This window comes from Marmota marmota, unplaced genomic scaffold (genome assembly GCF_001458135.2).
Source record: "Marmota marmota marmota unplaced genomic scaffold, marMar, whole genome shotgun sequence".
Lineage (NCBI taxonomy): Eukaryota > Metazoa > Chordata > Mammalia > Rodentia > Sciuridae > Marmota > Marmota marmota.
The window spans coordinates 24,288,850-24,310,674 of NW_026000221.1; the positions used below are offsets into that span (position 1 = coordinate 24,288,850).

The window sequence follows — 21,825 nt, forward strand, 5'->3', positions numbered from 1 at the left end:
GTTATACAAAAGAACATACAAGAGGAAGTGAGGGGAAAGGGAAAAATAATACAAGGGGGAGAAATGAATGTCAGTAGAGGGGGCAGAGAGAGAAGAGGGGAGGGGAGGGGAGGGGAGGGGGGATAGTAGAGGATAGGAAAGGCAGCAGAACACAACAGACACTAGTATGGCAATATGTAAATCAATGGATGTGTAACTGATGTGATTCTGCAATCTGTATATGGGGTAAAAATGGGAGCTCATAACCCACTTGAATCAAAGTGTGAAATATGATATATCAAGAACTATGTAATGTTTTGAACAGCCAACAATAAAAAATTAAAAAAAAAATATTCAGAAAAAAAAATTGTGTCTGTACTGAATGTGTAGACTTTCCCCCCTTCCATTATTCCCTAAATAACACATTATAACAATTATTAACATTTAATTTACATTGCATTAGGTATTATAAGTAGTCTAAAAATGACCTAAATTTTTTGGCACATGCCTGTAATTCCAGCAACTTGGAAGGCTAAGGCAGGAGGATCATAAGTTTGAGGCCAGCCTCAGCAACCTAGGGAGATCCTGTCTCAAAATATAAGTATAAAGTGCTGGAGATGTAGTTCAGTGGTAGAGCACTCCTGGGTTCAATGCCAGGCACCCCTGGGTTCAATCCCAAAATATATATATAAATAAGTATATGTATACACACACACACACACACACACACACACCAAAGTGCTAGTAGGTCGCTACTTTTTTCCCTTTATCTGTGTTTTCTGATTCTAACATAAATACATGTGAAATAAAAGTTCTTCAAACAAAACAGATTAACAGCCACCATCACAACAAAAGGTAAGAAAGGAACCAGCCCAAAACCTCAGGTACCAGATAAACCGTGTCTGGGGAGAAGGCATCCGGCCACTGTGCTGAGCGGCCTGGCGGGAGCTGACGGCTGGCTCTCAGAGCCTGGGACAATTCTGTAAGAATGCAGGTGGGGACTTTTCCTCCTCTGCTTGCTATTTTACCAAGAGAAGAATGTATGTTCCTGCAACAAGAAGCAGTTGCTCAGTGTGAATTTTTCCAGGTTCAACAATGTTCAAGACAAACATGTTTGGAGCTCTATCAAGCCCAGGGCTGCAGGCAGAGAGATCATCAAAGATGATCGACTTTATCTTGCCCTGCAGCAGTAGGCAGAACTTAACATTCACTTTGATCACCACCAGCAACAATTAAGGTTCCCGAGGCTCCTTCCAGCCCTCTGTGTGAAGTTCAAGTGTTTGAAATCGCAATGCAACACTTACTAGGCAAGACAATCTTTGGAAGGAAACAAGTATTTGAATGCTCCTGGGGGTTTTATCAGTGACTATCAAAGCCACCTGCACTCTAGTCAATAGCAATTAATGAAGCTGTTCCTTCATACAGTACTTTAGGGAAAAATTAAAGGAAAGAAACAAAAACTGGAAATCTAGGCCTGGAATCACTTGGAGAAATGATCAGGCGGGACACAATGGCGTACATCTATGATCCCAGAGACCTGGGAGGCTGAGGCAGGAGGATCACAAGTTGAAGTCCAGCCTCAGCTACTTAGTGAGGCCCTAAGCAATTTAGGGAGCCTCTGTCTCAAAAAAACAAAAAGGGCTGGGGATGTGGCTCAAGTGGTTAGCGCCCCTGGGTTTAATCCCCAGTACCAAAAAAAAAAAAAAAAGGAAAAGAAAAAGAAATGTCCATTTCCATCACCAGCCAACTGTGTGATCCCAGCTTAATTGCGTTTCCTTCTTAGTCTCGTTTTCCAATCACAATATCATGAAGAAAGTGTAGACATGGCCGAGGTGGTACTGTGCCATTCAACCAGTCGACTTCCAAGATCCCATCCAGCTCCATACTGGGAGAAGTTGGTGTTGACCAAGATACAAAACAAAATCCATTTACACAAGTAACAGGCCCTGTTCAAAGAAATAAATCATTCTTTGTGCTGATGTTTCCTGACCACGCTTTCCCTCAAAGCTTTGTTATTCATTTTTCTCACCGTCAATAAATAAGAGCACTTTGTTACATATGTAACGACTTGGTATTTTTCTTCTTAACTGCTGTATGCTGTTCTGTAAGGGCACATATTCTTTCCACCTGTTCTGATTGTCATTGGTGTTATTAAAGAGGAAAAAAAAAAACCCTTTCCACTCGGGTTATTCAGAGAGTTAACATCTGATTTTACATGGAACTCTTTAAAAGAAAAAGAACAACATGGCCTGGAGCACTTCTAGCACAGGGTGTGGAAGTATTTGATGTCCGGGTGCTTGTTCATAAAAGAATGTTGTTTTGAAATGTGCAGCGAAGTCAAGGAAAGAGATCCAAAGAAAGTTCCCATTGAGACAAAATCAAATCAGCCCACCGCTCCCCAAATACTTCCCTCTTGGACCACTGGGCCCCCTGGCTCTGTGCCCACCATCTGGGACCAGAGTCCCAGGGAGGCCTCAGCCTCACAGCCTACAGTGATGTGTGAACACGAGACTCGCCCCCACTCGGGGGCACTAACGGGCAGGAGGGTTTTGTCAGTGGTGATCCAGAGTCTCTGGAGGTATTAGAGAGGTAAGCAGGTCCTCCCTTCCACCCTCCAAAGGTTTGATAATTGAATCTGCAGAAATGAACCAAAAAACGGGTTAACAGGAGAAAAGCATACACATTTATTAATTGTGTACATGCACAAGAGTCGCATGAAGTATGAAATTCAAAGAAAGGTGCTATGGTTTGGGTACAGTTTGAGTGTGTCTTCCAAGTTTCATGTGTTGGAAGCCTGGTCCCCAGTGTGACATTGTGGGAGCTGGTGACATCTTTAAGAGGTATATTTAGAGGGAAGAGGTTGTTATAAAGAGCAAGCCTGGCTCCCCCAGGCCTCTAACTTCCTGTCTCATGGTGTGATCTCTCCTCTTCCCACGTGCTTCACCATAATGTCATTGACCATGAGGTCCTCACCGGAGCACAGCCGATGCTGGCACCATGCCCTTGAACCACTAGAACTGTGAGCTAAGTCTTTTTCTTTGTAACATAGTCAGAATCAGTTATTTTATTACAGTAGCAGAAAATTGACTAATACAAAGGGCCCGATGGTTAAAACTTCAATACCGTGTAGTAAAGGAAGAGAGAAGTGGGAACTATAGGGAATTAAAAGGAAAAGTAAATGATTTTTAGAGGAGATAAAGGGACTGAAAGAGTGAACCATTACCTGGAACAAAGTTCACCTGGACTCTGAGAGTGGCGCTTGACTTTCTGTCTCTTCTTGTGTCGGTTAATCTCTGGCTAATGTAGATTCCAGGGAGAGGGTCCATGACAAACACCAATGGCACTCCTTCCTTAGGAACTTCCCTAAGTAAGACAAGGAAAACCTCAGAGGAAGCCCCTCCCTGCACTTCTGGAGAAAAAGAGGATCCCAAGGTGAGGGTAGGGGTGAGGTGGGGTTGTCACAGAGAACTTCAGGCTGCTGCTCCAGTTCTGCACTCAGCATGCCAAAGGCTACACTTTGAGGGTCTCCTTTTCTGAGCCCCAATAGTATCCTGCAAGAGTTGGTATCACCCAGGCATCTGCCCTTCCCCATGAACCCCCTGGCACAAGGGTTACTCTTTCCTTCACAGCCAGGACCAGGACTGGGTTGAGGGGAGTAATAGATAACACTAGGGGGTGTGCCCACAAACTCAGCGACCAGCATTAAAAATCAAGGTTAGTGCAGCCAGGTGTGGGGGCACGCGCCTGTCATCCCGGCTTCTGGGAGGTGGGGTAGAGGCAGAAGGATTGCAAGTTTGAGGCCGACCTGGGCAACTTAGCAAAAACCTGTCTAAAAAAAAATCACATAAAAAGGACTGGGAATGAGGCACAGTGGTAGACGTTTCCTGAGTTTCATCCCCAGGACTGCAAGAAAATAAAGCAAAATAATAATAATAATAATAATAATAATAATAATAATAATAATAAGCCATCCAAATTTTAAATAAAGGATCTATAACATGGCATTGCTCAGCTCTATTGGAACCTGAGGCAAAGGGAAGAATCGGTGATGCTGAGTTTGTCATCATGCAAAATTTTGACGTTTTGTTCATTATGGATTTTGGCATTCATTTTTTTTCCCAAGGAATTCAAGGTTTAATGAAAGTAGAAATAGATTTTGCTTTGCTAAATTCTACCAGAAAGACCAAATTTTCATTAAAACACATACACATGTAAAGGATCAGTGGTGTAAATGAAAGCAAGATGACCGATTCCTAACCTGACATTTTGGGCTTCTCCTAGGTCGGTGTTTCACTGTGATAAGTGAGAGGGGAGTGGGGGACGAAGGGGGAGTCAGTGAATGTATCTGGGCCTGTTGCCTCCTTTGTAAATAAAGTGGTATGCATTCATTTTTTAAAAAATATTTATTTATTTGTTAGCTGTAGTTGGACACAATACCTTCATTTTATTTATTTATTTATTTTTATGCGGTGCTGAGGATCGAACCCAGGACCCTGCACATGCGAGGCGAACACTCTATCGCCGAGCCACAACCCCAGCCCTCCCATATGCATTCATTTTCATATATTTCTTTATAATATTCCATTAAAAGGTGACTTGATGGGTAAGTTTTTGGCACACCCTGAACTGCTGTGCCCGAGGCACGGGGCCCACTTGCTTGCCCCGGCTATACCACCGGGAGACCTTGCTACCCCCTCTCCATCCCACACAGTGAGCTTCACCTTTTAATTCACTAAAGGCACTACTGCCTTTTCCTGTTTGGTTAATCATCTCCTAACCCACTTTCCTGGCTCTGCCTTGGTCCTCCCGAGGATGTCACCTCCTGGAATTTCACCACTGTATCGAGTGCACACTATTCTTTGTGACCCACACTTACTTAAGGTCTTTGGAGAGAGAGGTGATAATAGTCCAGTGATTACTGTGCTGGCTGGAAACAGCTTTAATATGGAAATTTCAAGTCCTCACTCTTCCTAGATCTCGTCATTCGTTGCCTGCCTCAAACCCTGCGCAGGTTGGAGCAGAAGGATGCAATATGGGGAAGCCCTTTACTTCGCATCTGGTTTTCAAGACCTCAAGTTCCTTCTCAAGGTCTCACCAGATAACTCCAAAACCCCTTCTCTCTCCTCAGATGCTCAGGTGAGCTCTTCTTTGTCCAAACCTCTTCCTCTAGGTCATGTCCCTGGGGCATCGGCATTTCTTGCCAAGGAGGCCCATCAAAGAGGCCTCTCCAAGTCTGGGCGAGACTGTGGGAATTCTGTATGGGATTCTGCTATAAGGCTAGCTGGTTGCAATTGAAACTTTCACCAGAACCTTCTGATCCCTTCCCATCCATTTCTGGGATTGTATCGCCTGCACGGGGGCCTTGGAGTCACCAGTAGTAAAGACTGTGATATTCTCTTTTTCTTTATATTTATTTTTTAGTTATAGGTGGGCACAATATCTTTATTTTATTATTTTAATTTTATGTGGTGCTGAGGATCTAACCCAGTGCCTCACGCATGCTAGGTAAGCTCTCTACCACTGAGCCCCAGCCCCAGCCCAAGACTGTGACATTTTCATCTCTCAGTCCCAAGAGCTGGGCCTGGTATGGAGTAAATCCTGGGTGAGGCGGCTTTAAGCGACCACATCCATCATTACCAGCGGTGGGTCAGTAGTGACCCAGGGGATGTGAAGGAAATAGAAAATCATGAACATAGCTGGGTGCAATGGCGCACCCCTGTAATCCCAGCGGCTCAGGATGCTGAGAAAGGAGGATCGCGAGTTCGAAGCCAGCCTCAGCAAAAGTGAAACGTTAAGTAACTCAGTGAGACTTATTTTGTATGTAAATAAATACAGAACAGGGCTGGGGATGGGGCTCAGTGGTTCAGTGGTCCTGAGTTCAATCCCCAGTGCCCCCTATCCAAAAAAAAAGAAAGAAAATTGTGGACATGCACACGTGTGGCCCATTCTGAGTTCTTTGGTTCCAGAGCCCCAAGGGGCTTTCAGGAAGAACTAGTTCTGCCGACTCCCATCCCCCATATCAAAGCTCCACCCCAGAAGATGCTGAGCTCCTGATTCCACGGCACAGAACCCAAGTTCCTGAGTTTTCCCAGGTGGGGAGGGAAGAGCCTGGGGTGGAGTCCTTGCTGCCCTGCCTGAAGCCTGTGTGTGTTACAGTCTCCCCAAGCCACAGTGTCCTCTGCCAGTCCCTGTGGTTATCACTATGAGGTTAAATGAGATAGGACTAGCTAAGCACCTAGAAGAGTGTGCATGACATACATCCAGTCAATATCGCTCCCTCTTGCAGGAAGGGAAGTGCACCCGACCCCAGGAAGCTCCCCAGGTCACTCCTGGTTGATCTGGGTGTTTTTATTCAGAAGTCTCCCGGAAAAAAGTCCTGTGCCCCCAAGAAGGAGAAACCTCAAGGGCAAATGACCTTCGAAAAGACCTGAGCAAGGGGAGCCAAGGGTGCAGAAAACCTCTGTGGAAATGGATCCCTGGCGCCAGAGGCGAACCCAAGCTCCCTGCTGCAAGGCTGCAAGGCGCGGCCCGGGAGAGATGTGTTGAAGTGACAGTAATGCAGAGAGGCAGGAAGACCGCCTGCTTAAGTGTTTGCATAAAACTTGGGCTTTGGAGCATTTTTTGTTTCCAGGGAAGAAGGCTTGGTGGGTGTACCGGGTCACGGATGCTTTTTCAAAGCATGCCTCGCATCCCATATGGAAGAGCCCCCCAGGGAGGCCGAGGTTCACGCAGAATACTTCACAGTAGGAGGGAGAAGGAGCACTTGTCTGGCCTCGGGGTCACTAAGAACTCTTCCTTGCCAGGGATGATGACTGGCTGAAGCCCAAGGGACCTGCTCTGGCTGTGAGACCCACCCTGCGTTCCATCTCTGGCCCTACCTTCCTGTCCCCCAGCCTTTTCTGGCTTGAAAGATCCTATCACAGTCCAGCACCTCCACATGCGCCCCCAGAGGAGCTGCTGAACCTTGGCCAGGCAGCAGTGTCACCTCCCAGGCAGCAAACAAGACCCCCAAACAAGGCTGACATAAGCTTTCTGAAACGCTCTGGAGCCAGCTGGCCTTACCTACTTCAAGACCAAATGCCAGGAAACTCTGGCTGGCCCTCCAAGTCCCCAGGACCCAGGGATGGAAGACTTGCTGACATGTGACTTCGTCCTGCATTGCTCCGCCTCGTTCCCCCTCTCTGCCTGCGCAGCCCCAGATCTCAGCACAGCAGGCCGAGTCCCCGCAACCCTCCCATGGCCAACGCAGCCTATTCTTCCAACCCAAGTAGCTCATTCCTTAGTGACATCCGTCCTGCAGTGTTTTCAAAATGTGCTTTGCTTTCCTCCCCTCTTCTTCCGGAAGCCTGGGCCATGGGAACTTCTGTAACCCAGATACATCTGGATGACCCCAGGTCCCAGGCTGCCATCTGCATCATGGCCAATCAGTATCTGGTGGAACCAAGAGCCGTCGAGCGGAAAGCAAGTCCTGACAGCAGTGTTGGAAAACATCAAGCTTCCGGGTTTATCTGTAGCCCAGTTGGTTAGACACCATTCCTCTGTTCCTGTCCCCCTCAATCTAAGTCCCCAAGCACAAAAGCAGTTTTACTTCTCTTTACACTCCAAAAACCTCTCACTCTCCTTTGCCAACAAGCAGAGTGTACTTCCACCCATCGGGTCTTTTCTTCCACCGGAAGGAGCATTTTTTAGAGCATTTTTTGTTTCCAGGGAAGAAGCAAAAGATTTCCCCAGAAATCTCCAGCAAGCTTCTTCTGCAGAGAATCCTAATTAGACCCCAAATTTTCCAGCCCCCCCACCTGTGGCCCTCCTCCTGCATAAACAACCTCATCTGTCTTTACTTCTGTCCTCCATGAACTTGTCATGTTTTCTGATGATGCAAACACCTCAATTCTGGAATCTCACCGAAGGTCAAACATTTACTCAGACTTGAAAACTCTCTCTGCCGGGGTGATTGACATTTGTCTTTGCAAGGAAAACACAGCCTACTTGGTAGGCAGCACAGAACGGCTTTTCTCCACTCGCTCCAATAGGTAAGAAGGAAGCACCAGAGCACCACACCCCCGCAGCAGTCTTTCCCGCTCCATCCAAGAAAACAAAGAAGTCAGCTTCATAGTTTCACCAGGAGAAACCCTAACCTGAGAGTTTCCCAGGGCCTGGATCCTCAGTCTCAGTCCTGTATGTGCTGAGTTTTGACTTGTGCCGAGGTCAGTGCAGGATGAGGATGGAGATGTGCTCCAAGGTCAGAGATGTGCTCCAAGACAGCTGCCTGAAAGCCTCTTGTCTTTGTGGTGATGCCCGCCCCACGCCCCACCGTGAGCCGCCGGTCCTGGGAAATGAGCCTTAAGTGGAGGTGAGTCTTTCCATATGTCTCCCACGAAAATTGTACACTATCGACTAATGCAATCCAGAGTCCCTCCAAAACATCTCTATGGCTTCAAAAAGAAAAGCAAAAAAAACAAAAAACATATGAGCCCAGTTTAATATCATGGGGTTTCTAATCCAAATGAACAAGGCAGGAGAATAATTCACACCTGGTATTAAGTCAAAGAGATCCCAGTGGGCGACAGGTAGAGCCATGAGTCCAATAGACATTTAACAAGCACACTGGATGACAGAGATGACATGCCATACCCCCCAGGAATTCCAGAACTTTCCATTGTTTGATGAGGGCAGAGAAGCTGATGAACTCCCAAGAGATAATTCAAAAAAATGTTCTCAGTACTTACTAAGGAGTTTGGTGTATGAGGTGCAAAAAGTGCTGGGGGAAATATAATCTGCTAGCAATTTTCCTACCCTGGCTGGCACTGCACAGTAAGTAGTTGACCACGTTTCGCTATTCCCTGTCCCCAAATGCAGCGTCTCCCCTACATAGTAGAAATTTCACTGTTAGAGATTCTTTCCTTTGGATTAAACATAAGTATTGGGGATAGGGCTGTGGTTCAGTGGTAGAGCACTCGCCTAGCACGTTCGAGGCCCTGGGTTCGAACCTCAGCACCACATAAAAAAATAAATAAATAAAATAAAGGTATTGTGTCCAACTAAAAAATAAATATATTAAAAACATAAGTATTAACATCATGAGTAGAGAATATATTTCTTCCTAATCCCAAGACTGAGTCATGTTTTATTTCCAGCTGTTTCTGGTGATTTACAGGAGAATATGGGGAATTTAGTTTCAGAATGAGCCAGGTAATTCTTTTCATTTCTAGGTGCAAAGGTGATACATGCTCACTGAATATTTGTGGATGAAATGAGAGTTGTCTTGGGGCAGGTGGGGACACAGCTGGAACAAGACAGGCCGTAGGCCGGACATTGTGAAAGCTGAGTCGTGAGTAGTTTATCATCCCATGCTCTCTACCTTTGAATATGTTTGGAATTTTCCATGAACAAAAGGAGAAGACTTGGTCACTTTTCCAGCTCGGTCCTTTCTATCTTGGCCAATGAGAAACATGGAAGCCAAGCCAAAAGTACGAGTCCTCCCATCCCAGACAGGAAGTAGATTCCAGAGCTCTATGATTAAGGCAGGAAACCTCCTCCATTTGGGGGACTGAACAAGCTATTTATCCTCACTGCAGAGATCAAAGTGTGAATGCCTGTCCCTCCCACAACCCCCAAGACATGTGTGAACAGCTCCAGTTGGCAGCTGTAGCCACCATTAGCTTGAAATCCATTGAAACAGTAAAGTTTAGTCGAAGAGGGAAAGCAAATTCCAACCCTGGGTTCCAAGTTCCCTTTGCTGGGCGGAAGAGGAACAAAAAAGCTTAAGTAAACCTGAAGCTAAACTCCATGCCCCATCACACCGCCTGGCCTTAAAAATGAAGTGGACAGGGAACTGCTAATCATACTCACAGGATGCTGCTCATGTGCCCCAAATCAGGCCTCCTGACAGATTCCAAACTAAAAATCAAGCATCCAAGGACTCACAAGCTCTACCATGCAAAGCCATCTCAAATGTCCCCTCATCCCCAGAGCTCTAGCTTGGATCTGGAATGTTCTCCCAAAATGCCTATGTGCTAAAGGATTGGTCTCTGGCCTGTGGTACAACCTTTAAGAGGTGGTGGTACCTTTAAGAGGCGGGGCCAAGTGGGAGGAAGTTAGGTCATTGGGGGCGTATCCTTACTGGGATATTGGGACTTTGCTCCTCTCCTCCTGAGCTTGCAGCTGCTGAGTTGAGAAGTCCCACCCATGATGTGCTTCCACCAGGGACGTGCTCTCTCATCATTGGCCCAAACTGATAGAGCCAACAGTCATGGAGGGAAACTCTGAGCCAAAAGAAAGCTTTCTTCCTTATATGTTGCTTTTCTTTTCAGGTATTTTGTCTCAGTGATGGATTCTGACTGACACACCAGCTCCCCGCAGTTACACCAATGGATGAGCAGCCTTCCCTCCCCACTTGCAATCCAAAGGGGCCAGCTTTCTTCATCCATTCACTATTCCTAACCAGCCATCCTATGGGACGCTACCATGGCGGACTGGCAGCCCTGGTGGAAGGACAGATGCGGGCTTTCCTACCCATCTACCTTGGCAGTACTTTAATCCAAGTGGTCACAAACAGCGGTCCTCACCAGCTCTAACCACCTGATTATTAGTTTCCTGTAGCCTGCTGTAACAACATACTCCACACTGAGCGACTTAAAACAGTCCAGCTTATTATCCCTCAGTGCCAGGGTCAGAAGGCTGGGTGGGCTGTCTGGCTCCTCTGCTCAGGGCCTCCCTGTGCCAAAAGAAGGCACTGGCTGGCCTGGTGCTTATCGGGAGACTCTGGGAACAATCCACTTCTGAGATCGTTCAGGTCATTGGCAGGATTCATTTCCTTGCCATTATAGGAGGAGGGCCCGCTCCCCTGCTGGCTGTGGCTGAGGCTACCCTTGTCACCTTAAGGCCATCTGCAGTCCTTGTCACATTGCCAGGTAGACTGAATTTGGCTCAAGAAGCCCCTTTTGTAGGAGGCTGCAGACTGAGATGAGCTCATTCTGCCCTGGAGCAGCTGAGAGAGAGGAGGAGAAGGCCCCGGATGGAAAAACCTACAGTTTTCCTCTTGGGACAAATCAACCCAGCCTAAGGCTGTTCCCTTTCTCACTGGCTGTTTGGAAGAGGTTTGGACCTGTCTGATGAAGTCAGCGGCAGGAGTCCCACTCCTGGGTGTTGGTCCCCAGGGGGTCCTCCCCGTCATTCCTTGGGCCTTCCCAGGAGTCTCCCTTGAGCTTGTGTCAGTTCTGGGTCCCTCAGCATCAGAACACAAGGGAGTCGATTTGGAAGGTGATGGAGGAGAGGGACAGGAAAGGAAGCTGACAGTATTTATCAGCAAGTCACCTGGTGGCCACCCAGTGCTCAGCACCTCGGAGAACTCTGGGAAACAGGCGGAACACACTTAGCCCCTGGGAGGAGCTGGGGTATTTTCGCCACCTCCCCTCAGTCTTTCTGCTTGTGCTGCTGTGGCATCCCGTCCCCAGCACTTTGGCCAGCCATGTGCATGGGCACATCCGGCTCTGGCAACCAGAGAAATCCCCCTGGCAAAGACACAGTGCTGGCCACTGAGTGTCAGGCCGGCTGACAAAGAGGAGAGGACAGCCTGAGGGCCGAAGGGCTGGGGCACCCACGGCCTTGGCCACAACCTTGGCTCAGTGTGTCCCTGAGTCCCTTGGGTTACCGTAGAAGATGGGAAACTCAGAAGGCCAAGGGCTTCCCTACCCAGGCCCATCCTGCAGCAGGGCCTTGTCCCCCTAGCCAAGCTCCGCCTAGGCAGTGAGGCTTAGGGGCTCTCTGCTCCCAGATCTGACAAAGCTGTCTGGGGGCCAGGGGCTTCCCACCCCAGTGCTCTGAGCTTAGGTGTACAGGACAGGGACAGGATGCCTTCTCAGGGACCCACCAGTGTCTACACAGCCATCTTCTTCCACTCTCCTCCTGGGATGTGAAGACACCCTCTTCCACCATACACAGTCGCTATATCAACTTCCTCATCCCCCGATGGGACATGGGGAGTCACTTTGGCAACTCAGATGCCAGGGAAGAGAGCCCTCTGTCCCTACGGTCTACCCTTCTCTTCCCTTGCAACCACGAGCCCAGCAATAGTTCAGTGAGTGGATGGGAAAGGCTGCAGCTGACAAGGAAATACGAGGTCCCCATCAGTTGGTCACCTTATCATACAGATAGGCACCCGGGAGTCAGACTCCAAGGCAAATAGGGACCATGTCATCATGAAGTCCTTCCATGGAAGACAGACAGAAATTCCCACTGGAGATCTGTCAAGAAGGCTGCAAGGAGGCAGGGGCCTATGACCTGGCCTCAGAGGGGGGGGAATCTCAGGCAGTGGACACAGGGAGCACGGGTGGCCTACGTTTCAAGCATGCGGACAGGGGAGGGAGGGGGGGGGGGTCCAGACCCTGGAAAGGTCAGCCCAGGTTTGCGGGATGAGAGCCCGGAGGAAGCCATGGGGGTGTTTGGAGGTGAGAATGATGTGAGATGTCACTGGGCAGGGGGAAGACACGTAAGATGAGCGTGAAAATGGCCTTCGTGTCAGGACTCTGGCTACAAGGATCTGTGTGTGGAAAGAGAGGAGAGGAAAGGAGGCAGAGATAAGAGAGGCAGAGAGGAGAGGGAGAGAGGAGGAGCAAGAGGGAGAGAGGAGGAGAGAGAAGACAGGAGTTAGAAGAGAAAGAAAATGTAGAGTGAGCCAGGGAGGTTCTGAAGGAGACCCCCATCTGTGGGTCCCCTCATCTCCACTCTGGCCCAGGAGGTCAGGGGAGTCCCAGGGCCCTGGCCTGGCCTGGCTCTTATGAAAAGAAGGCAGGAGAATGGGAACACAAGAGGATGGAGGTCTGACTAGCTAAATGAATTCACCAGGAGGCAGGACTGACAGCCCCAGGATGCCCTCAAGCAGAGAAGTCGTCAGAGAAGACAGAGAGCAGGTGATAATTGCCAGGCGGATGAGAGTCGAAGGCACCCAGGCCAGGCTCTCCTTGGCTTCTCCAAACCCAGTCAGCTTCGGAGAAAATAGAAAGGTCTGAGTTTTCTGGTTGTTCACACTTAGAAACTAAAGCCAGAAAACTTGCAAACATCTGGCTTGAGTAGCTCAGAACCCCCAGTGCTCAGCCCTGATGAGATTTAGTAATGCTATGGCTCCATCTACAGCCCGAGAAGGAGCATGTCACTAGGATTCTCTGTGAGCAGCAGGGTCCAGGCTTGGAGCTAGCTGCACAAAGCTAACTACAATTAATGCTAATTAAGCCTTTTCCTCTATCTGCACTGTTTATTCAATGCAGACTTGGAACTACCCTGGAAGTTATTTATTTCAGACTATGTCTAAAACAGCAGCTGTTAGGAATATTCTAGAACGCTTTTAGCCAAAATTGGTTTGGAATCTCTATTTTAAACCACTGTTTGTTATGAATTGAGTTAAGTGGGTCTTTTTTTTTTTTTTCACCACTTTGTTCTTCTATTGTAACAATGAAACACATAAAAGTCCTTAAAATACCAAGATTGCATTTTCTTTTATTCACTCAACAAACATTTAATTAGCACCTACTCTGTGGCTTTTACCAGGTTAAGCACAATAAGTCAGGTCTGGATACATCCCATAGTTTATTCATCGGAGTGTTATTATTTTGCTACTTCTTCTTGGCTAGAATATTTCCACATGGGTCAATAAAGTATGGGGAAAGACTAAGACAACCAGTGAATTTAGAGTTTGGGACAACTTAGAAACAGAGTAGACACAGAATCCCTTGACTCACGGCACAGTAGAAGCTAGGAGTCCAGACCCATAATGACAAGTAAGACTTGTTCGGTTCTATTATCGTTTCCCTCAGAAGTGTCTTTAGGAGGACGTGCTGGGGAGTGAATTGGCCAGATTATATTGTCATGTTGTGTGCATTCACAATAGTAACAACAAATCTCACCATCATGCACACATATAATACACCAATAAAAACATGAAAAGAGAGACAAAAAAAGAAGTGTCTTTAGGTTTGTACTAAATAAAAAGGCCATGTAAAAGTACTGATGATTAGTGCAGACAACTTGGAAAATAAGTCAAAAAAGGAATAGTCTGTCAGTCAAAATCCTATCAACCAGCCAGGTATGGTGGAGTAGGGCTGTACTCCCAGCAGCCCGGGAGGCTGAGGCAGGAGGATTGCAAGTTCAAAGCCAGCCTTAGCAAAAGCAAGATGCTAAGCAACTCAGTGAGACCCTGTCTCTAAATAAAATAGGGCCAGGGATGTGGGTCAGTGGTCGAGTGCCCCTGAGTTCAATCTTCAGTACTGGGAAAAAATCCCATCAACCAAAGGTGACCATTGTTAACTGTTGTCATTCATCTTTATAAACATAGCCCTGTATTTTCACTAACCCATCGGAGATGGACATTCTGTCATGCCACTGTATTCTCCTATGTGATTTTGAATGACTACAGAGTATTCTTTCTTATAAACACACCAGAATTTAGGCCACGAGCGGTTATTGATTTTTCACAATTAGAAGCTTTGAACAAATGATGTTCCCTCAGATAAAGAGCTAACCATGAAATTTCTTCAAGCCCTCTGAGATGCATCTCAAGTTGTCACCCAGGTTCAATCTCCAAGAATTTTATATCACATCTGAACTAAAAGATCTAACTTCAGGAGCTCTGAGGACTTACTGTCCCAGAAAGCCCTGGCCATGATGGTGAGCGGTCCTCCCGGGGCGCCAAGGGAAGCCCTGCAGAGCGTCACAGCGGAAGGAGGCCAGAGGGATTCAGAAGGGTTTCTCATAAATTCTTTACCTGGCAGGTGATTTAGACCTCGGTGCCTCTGGGAAAACAGGCAGCAAGACATGTTTTTGACCTAGTATTTAGTCAATAGAGCAGCACCAAGAGCTTGGGAGATTAAGAAAGATAGGATCATTGTCCCATCGATGTCACCAGAACCCCACCATTTCCCATGGGTAATAGCGCCCTGCCTTGTCTTCCTCCACCTCCTATCAATGGATCTTTGTTCCCATGGATACTTTGCCCCAGAGGCACCTACAGTTCTCCCTTAGCACCCTTTGGAAACCAGCAACCTCCCCCATCCAGACACCAAAATCTGAGGATGCTCAGGTCGCTTCTAGAAAATGGCATAGTGTTCGAATGAAACTTAAAGTCTGTAGGTGTTCAGTGCAGACGCAATTTCTTTTCCGAATATTTTCAACTCAACCTCGGTTGAAGTCACAGATGGGAAACCCTCAGATACGGAGAACCAGCTGTATTGTTTGTTAGGCCTTTGAAAAAAATCTGGGCTCCTTTCATTTATGAGAGGTGGTCTAAGAACTCGAGATGCTGGCTTAGAGAAGGCTCTGTGATCTTTCTCCTTTGGCATCCCAACATTTTCCATGTTATTCCTTAGTCACTGGGTTCACAAGGCATAGTGACAAGCAGATCTTACAGCAGTGGGATTGCACAGCAGAAGTCATTTGGGGTCAATTTTGAAAACGAAGGAGCAGAAATAATTGATGGAAAGGAAAACTGAACTTTGTTTCTTCGATTTTAGCCTGTGCCTACTGAGTATCTTCAGTCATCCAAAAACAAACAACACCACAAAACAACAACCAGGAAGAACCAAGCAGAGAGGCCCAGAAGGTCCAGGCCAACGGTAACTACCTGAGTGAGGCAGAGGAGAGGCCCACAGGTCGTGGTCATGGCTGGAGCTGGGGTGGAGACCAATTCTCACCACTGGGTCCAGTGACCATTCCAAAAAGGCTGATTTTACTGTGAGCATAAACCCTGACCGCTTTAGTTCTTGGAAAGCAAGATGAACCCCAAAAGGGTGGACTAGGGGAACCAGGAGCTGTGTCCTGGAGGCTGGAGTCTTGGGAAGAAACAATTCCAGCCATGCTTCTCCTGAACACTGCCTGCAGGTAAAGACCTCTTACGAGAAGAGAGTAGTTGACCTCGAATCCACAGCTCCTGCCCTGGTGGTAATAGAGAGCAGGCAAGAGTGGCATGACCCAAGGGTCTGCTTTTATTGAATATTTGCATGACGCTGACTGCTTGCAGTTTCCATCCATTGCACAAGTGTGCCCAGAGTACGCAGGAGAATCATGGGGGTTCAGTGATTTTCTGCATTCTCCCCATATTTGTGGGTCAGGGGAAGTGGGTGGACAGGGGCTAAGTGGCTGCTAACCAGGAGACAGAGCTGTTAACCTGCAGTTAACTCGCAGCGCACTCTCCCTACTCTTTGTGCCCTCGATTGATGGAACTTCTCACGGGTTCTCTCTCTCTCTCTCTCTCTCTCTTCTGGTCCAGGTGGTAAAATCATAGGGAGCGCTTGAGGCAGGAAGTGTCTCCTCATTGCAGAAGAACAACTTGAGCAGGGCACACGAAAGAGCAGAGCTCACGAAGACACTGGTAGAAGTAACCTCCATGGTCAGTCGTCTTCTCCCCGTCTCTAGACCGTCTGACCTTTTACTTTATACGGCAATGAAATAAAATATTCGGAGGCTGGCTGACATGTTAGCAGGTCCCAGGTTACATATAGAGCCAAGCACCTTCCCCGACTGTGATTTCTCCAGATGGAAATGAAGGTTAACAATTCTGCCTTGACTCGCACACTCCATACCCTGCTTCTCGGGATGTAGTGACAAGATATCTTGCAGTGTTTTCTAAACTTGTCCCATGCCAAGAATCCCCTGGGAGACCCGTCAAAATACCAACTCCCAGGCCAGGCCCTGGACTCACTGGATCCGCAGGTGCAGGAGGAGCCTGGGGTCTAGAGTCTAGAGAGTTCCCAGCTGGTTCTGATGATTGGGTTTTCTGGCAAGTTTGGAAAACATTGAGTTCATCACCACGAAATTCTTTAATGTTTCAGAAGACATCAGGCTCAGAACACTCAAAGGAGCATCCATTATTCAGATAGAAGCTGATTTCAGAGCACAACACATAATTAGGAGAAAAAAGAGTTGGTTCACCATAAAAATTCAAACAAGAATATGTGTGTGAGAGTGTGTATGTGGGAGTGTGTGTGTGCGTATGTGTGTGTGCGCGTGCATGCGTGCACACATACATCCTGGGCAATATCTGGGACATATATTAGAAGTTCAGTTTTGCCCGGCAGCCCTGTCAGATGCTCTTGCACCCCCATTTATTTTACAGTATGGAAAAACTAAAGCAAAGTCTTTTTTAAATTTTTTTATTTCTTGTTGCCCAGACCGGTCTTGAACTCAACTCACCCTGTCTTCCTGCCTCAGCCTCCTAAGTAGCACGTTGGTTCCAGGAGGGTCCATTCTAAACTCTTCTGTATGAGCCTCTCAGCTTGTCACTTCTTTCTTAGTGACCACTTGCCTACCAGCCAGGAAGAAGCCCCACTCTTCATTATTCTGATTAAAAAAACAAACAAACAAAAAACCCTACTGTAACTGCAGTAACTGAAGACAAAGAGATCATTTTTAAAGCTGAAAGAGAGGGGTTTAAAAGATAACTTAGCATCCTGCCGTTCAAATCTAATGAGACAATCAAGCACTTATAAGCGTTAATGCCATTCTCTTACCAACAAGTATGTTGATATCAAAATAACTTAAGTGTTTCTAAGCTATGTGCAAACTTCTGAGTGAGGACACCTGACCCCAGGGTGAAGGGCCCTCCCAGCCACCCCAACAGAGATGGATTCAGCTCCCCGGTGGGAAGTGTTCCAACAGTGCCAGTTTCGAAACTCCATTGTCAATTATGAAGCAGACCTTCCCCAAGGTAAGAGGAGGAGGGAAAATGAAGAGAGGAATATGAAAATCCGAAGGACTGCATGGTCTAAGAATGAAATGTTTTCTAAATCAAATTAAGCGACACGGTGGAAATTGAGGAGAAAGTCCTTAAGGTGACTTTTAAGTGGAAATGAAATGTCGGTTAGTAAGTTACAGAGGTGTGGTGATACCAAGTGGCAGGCTTGTGTCTCATTAATTTCAAACATAGGTTTTTATGTGAGGCTATTTGATTATAATTTGATTATCTGACCCTGTAATTAAAGTTTATTGCCAATTTGGAAGCTTACATGTAAAATGAACTGATTTTCTTCAAAGCAATATACAATCTTTTGGACTCATTGACTTCTGGTTTTGCATTTAAATGGAAAAAGTCAGTTATAACGTGACAAACAGGTTGGGGTTTTGATCATTAATCCTGCTAAAGCAATATTCATAAATTCAATTCTGAATCAGTTGGAATACTTTTCTTTTATTAGTTTCTGTGTTATTAAATGAGATTGTTTCTGACTAATATATTTCTGGACTCAAACTGTAGCTCCGAGCTGTTATTCAAATCAAATAACATGCCCCTTACTTGTGCCTCGCACTAATAAATGCCAACTTGTGATACATTTGCAAGAGACTGTCAGCAATATTAAAGGAGGCAATAATGCCATGGAGGTCTCAAAGTGAGCTGATTTTTTAAGGGCTAATATTCACCATTTTTCTTCATACACACACACACACACACACACACAAACCCAGATATTCAAACCTTTTAAATCTTAAAGTTAAAAGCATGCTTTGATTCATAGAAACATCATTCACCAGCACCTGTCAGTGATGAAGACCTTGGAATAAGAAAACTCCTTACTTTAGGATCCTGAGTTCAGATAGAAGCTGATTTCAGAGCACAATACATAATTAGGTGGAAAAAAAGTGTTGGTTCACTTGGGAAAGAGGATGAATCTTTGTATCCCAATATTCAGGTGGCAAGAGAGGCTACATTGCTTTTGAAATTCAAAAAACTATTTGGAGTTCTCCATGGGTTCCCAGAGCAAAGAGGGATCTTGGAGCTCAGAAGAGAAAAGTGAGGTCCAAAGAGAAATCAGCTGGTCAGTTATGCCCAAAGTGAGAGCAAATCCCCACAGGCAATGCTCTCAACAATCCCTGTAATTTTTTCCTGATACTTTCCCCACCATCCAGTGGACAAAAGGCTCATAAATAGTCATAGAGCTTCACAGGGGCTGGAATCAGCCGCCCGGCTCCATCCCTCTGCCTGCCGCTAGTCTCCTCAACACCAGGAGCGCCTGGCCTCTGTTAAACCTGCCTTTTCTCCCTGTTTTGAGAAGTAAACGAGACCTGATGCATAAACTACAAAGGGCAGGTGGCCCGTAATAGCTTACCTTCTAAATTTCAAGTGCTTTGAGGTATGATTGGCATATAATAAACTGAATGTTTAAAACATAACATCCTTCCTCAATAACCATAATAACATTGAAGTTTTCATTGCTTTGGGCAAGTTTTTCCCCCTAATGCCTACTATATTTGTGCCTCAGAGATTATTCTCCAGCCTGACAAGATTCTCGGTCTTTCTTCTGCCTTTCTCTTGACTGAGTCCCTGAACATTTCCATCGACTGTTCTCATGATGGAACTGGGTCAGGTGTTGATAGATTTCCTTCTTATCTCGCAATCATTGTGGGTAAGAATGCTCCTGTTTGAACTCTTTCATAAGTTCTGAGAAACCTTAGAATCCACCCTTGCACATGGCTCCCCTCTTCCCATACCATATACCAACTACTTCCCGCTGTATCCAACCTTCTGGTGAGGGCCCACCCCGTCCTCCACTTGGGTCCCAGGCTCAAGCCCTGAGTCACTGAAAGGGGAAATACTCCCCATTCCTGTGCCCAGCAGAGGCAGGTGCTGCCCCTTGGTAACATCACGAAGCAGGTGCCCCTCCTGAGCATCTTGTGCCGAGATCTCGTGGCTGATGCCTCCCAGGTGTCTTCCAAAGCCGGGTTATTATGCCCTGGTTAAAAGTGGGACAGCCCAGGCTGGGAGGGCTGCGTAGGGCCCACCCTTCCTCCGATCTATGCTCCTCAGGTGGCTTTATCCAGACAACAGCCGGGCACAGAGGCTTCCAGACTTCCCGTGGAAGAGGCGCCAGCAAAGCTGGGGATGGTATGTGTGAAGCAGCGGGTAGCTGAGGCCTTTCTCAGCCTGAGTCCATGCTCCCGAGGTCAAGGGGCGGGGGGTGCTGGGTTTTGCCACCACACAGGTCTAGATTCTGCCTTTTCTGCTCAGGTTGCATCTAAAGAGCTGGACCCGGATGGTCCCAAACCTTGGTGGGACAAGCCCAGGCAGGAGATGGCTGGTCCCCTCTGTCTTGCACAGTGCCTGCTAAGAGACAGGATTCACACTTTGGTAAGCGCCAGGGCTCAGGCCTCAGTGCCGCCTAGTGTGGGAGGGACCTGAGGATTGGGGGGGCCACCTTCCAGGCCAGGTGCCACTGTGGCAGGCTTCAGCCCCACAAAGAGGTCATCCTAGGTGCTATAAGGGAAGGGGCCCGCACAGTGGCCTCTCAGTGCTCTAAGAGAACCGTGGTGGTCAGGCTCAGGGGTCTCAGCCCGGCTCCCGGCCACCACCTCTTCCACACTATCAGCGTGCAGGCTTTCTTTTGACCACGGTGAGAAACAGGCCTTGGGTATGGTGGCCATGACTTTGCTGCCTAGCAAATACGTCGGCCCCACACTCAATATGTGACCACATTAAGGAACACTTCTCACTGATTGTATCACCCGCCTGTTGTCTAAATATATGCAACTCGTGTACCATAAAGCCCACCACTTCAAAGGGTATAATCTGGTGGTTTGCAGTATATTCAGGAAGCCCCACTAATTCCAGAACATGGCATCACCCCCAAAATACACCGTTCCTTTTGAGTGGAGATCAGAGTCAAGGTAGACACAGTGCTTCGGGCGTGGGTGATAAAGACGGAGACACCAGAAGCGACCACCTGGGCCAAATGCTTTAAGTATGTACACGTGTGCGTGGGTGCCTATTCATGAGACTGGAGGCCACACTTCAGTCTGCACCATGCCCCACATTGGTGGGCAGTACGAGTTGTTGAAGGAACCAGGGTACAGAAACACTGAGCAGCTGCCCACCATCCTCACAATCCAATCCCAAGTGGCACACACTCTCCCTCTCCAGGGGCTAGCGGGTCTGCCCCTGTGGAGTTTGGAAAGATCACTCCACACCTGCAAAGCCCATTGTAGCTGATTTTTTTCCTCTCTTCCTGGGGTGTGTGTGTGTATAATTTTAAAATTATAGCAAAATAACTGAGTGCAGTGTAATCCCAATGGCTCCGGAAGCTGAGGCAGGAGGATGGTGAGTTCAAAGCCAGCCTCAGCAAAAGCAAGACGCTAAGCAACTCGGTGAGACCCTGTCTCTAAACAAAATACAAAATAGGGCGGGGATGTGGCTCAGTGGTCGAGTGCCCCTGAGTTCAACCTAAGTGATCTACCACTTCAGTTATCTTCAAGGGCATCACTCAAGGGCATTAAATGCATTCACAGTGTGACGCAGCCATGCCCAGATCTGCTTCTGGCATGTTTTCATCCTAGATGGCAGCTCTGTACTGGGGAAGCACTAGCTCCCATTCCCACCTCCCCAGCCCTTGGTAGCTGCTGTGATTTGGATGTGCCTTGTTTCCCCAAGGGCTCCGTCCAGGGTTGGAAGCTTGTTCCCCAGGATGGTAGAGTTGGGAGGTGGTGGGGTCTAATAGGAGGTCCTTATAGTCACCGGGGCCCTGGCCTTGGACAGGATTGGGGGACCCTCAATCTCTGGCTTCCTGTTTCAAGATGTGATCTCTCACTTCCGCCCAAGCTCCTGCCATTGCCACGCGCCATGAGGTGACGCAATCAAAAGGGGCCCTCGCCCAAGTCCCCAAGTCGGCGCCATGCTGTTTGCACTTTGCCTCCAAAACGGTGAGTTAAACATTTTTTTCTTAAGTGGCCTGCCTTTCATTATCATGCCAAAAAATAGCCTACTTATATTTTTTTTCTTTTTAAGTCTCGGTGCTTCCTATAAATTGAATCATATAGTATTCTTCAGTTTGGCTTTTGCAGTATATATTGGAATTAAATTTCTTTTTTTTTTTT

General features: G+C 47.3%; 1 long non-coding RNA gene across 1 annotated transcript in view; it reads left to right on the plus strand.

Annotated features, from left to right (window-relative positions):
• Window positions 1-13,425, plus strand: part of LOC125612992 — a 20,453-nt gene extending 7,028 nt beyond the window's left edge. The window contains exons 2-3 of the long non-coding RNA XR_007343499.1: window positions 4,954-5,115; window positions 10,290-13,425. This is a non-coding gene — a long non-coding RNA (uncharacterized LOC125612992). The remainder of the gene's footprint in view (window positions 1-4,953; window positions 5,116-10,289) is intronic.
• Window positions 13,426-21,825: the final 8,400 nt, after the last annotated feature.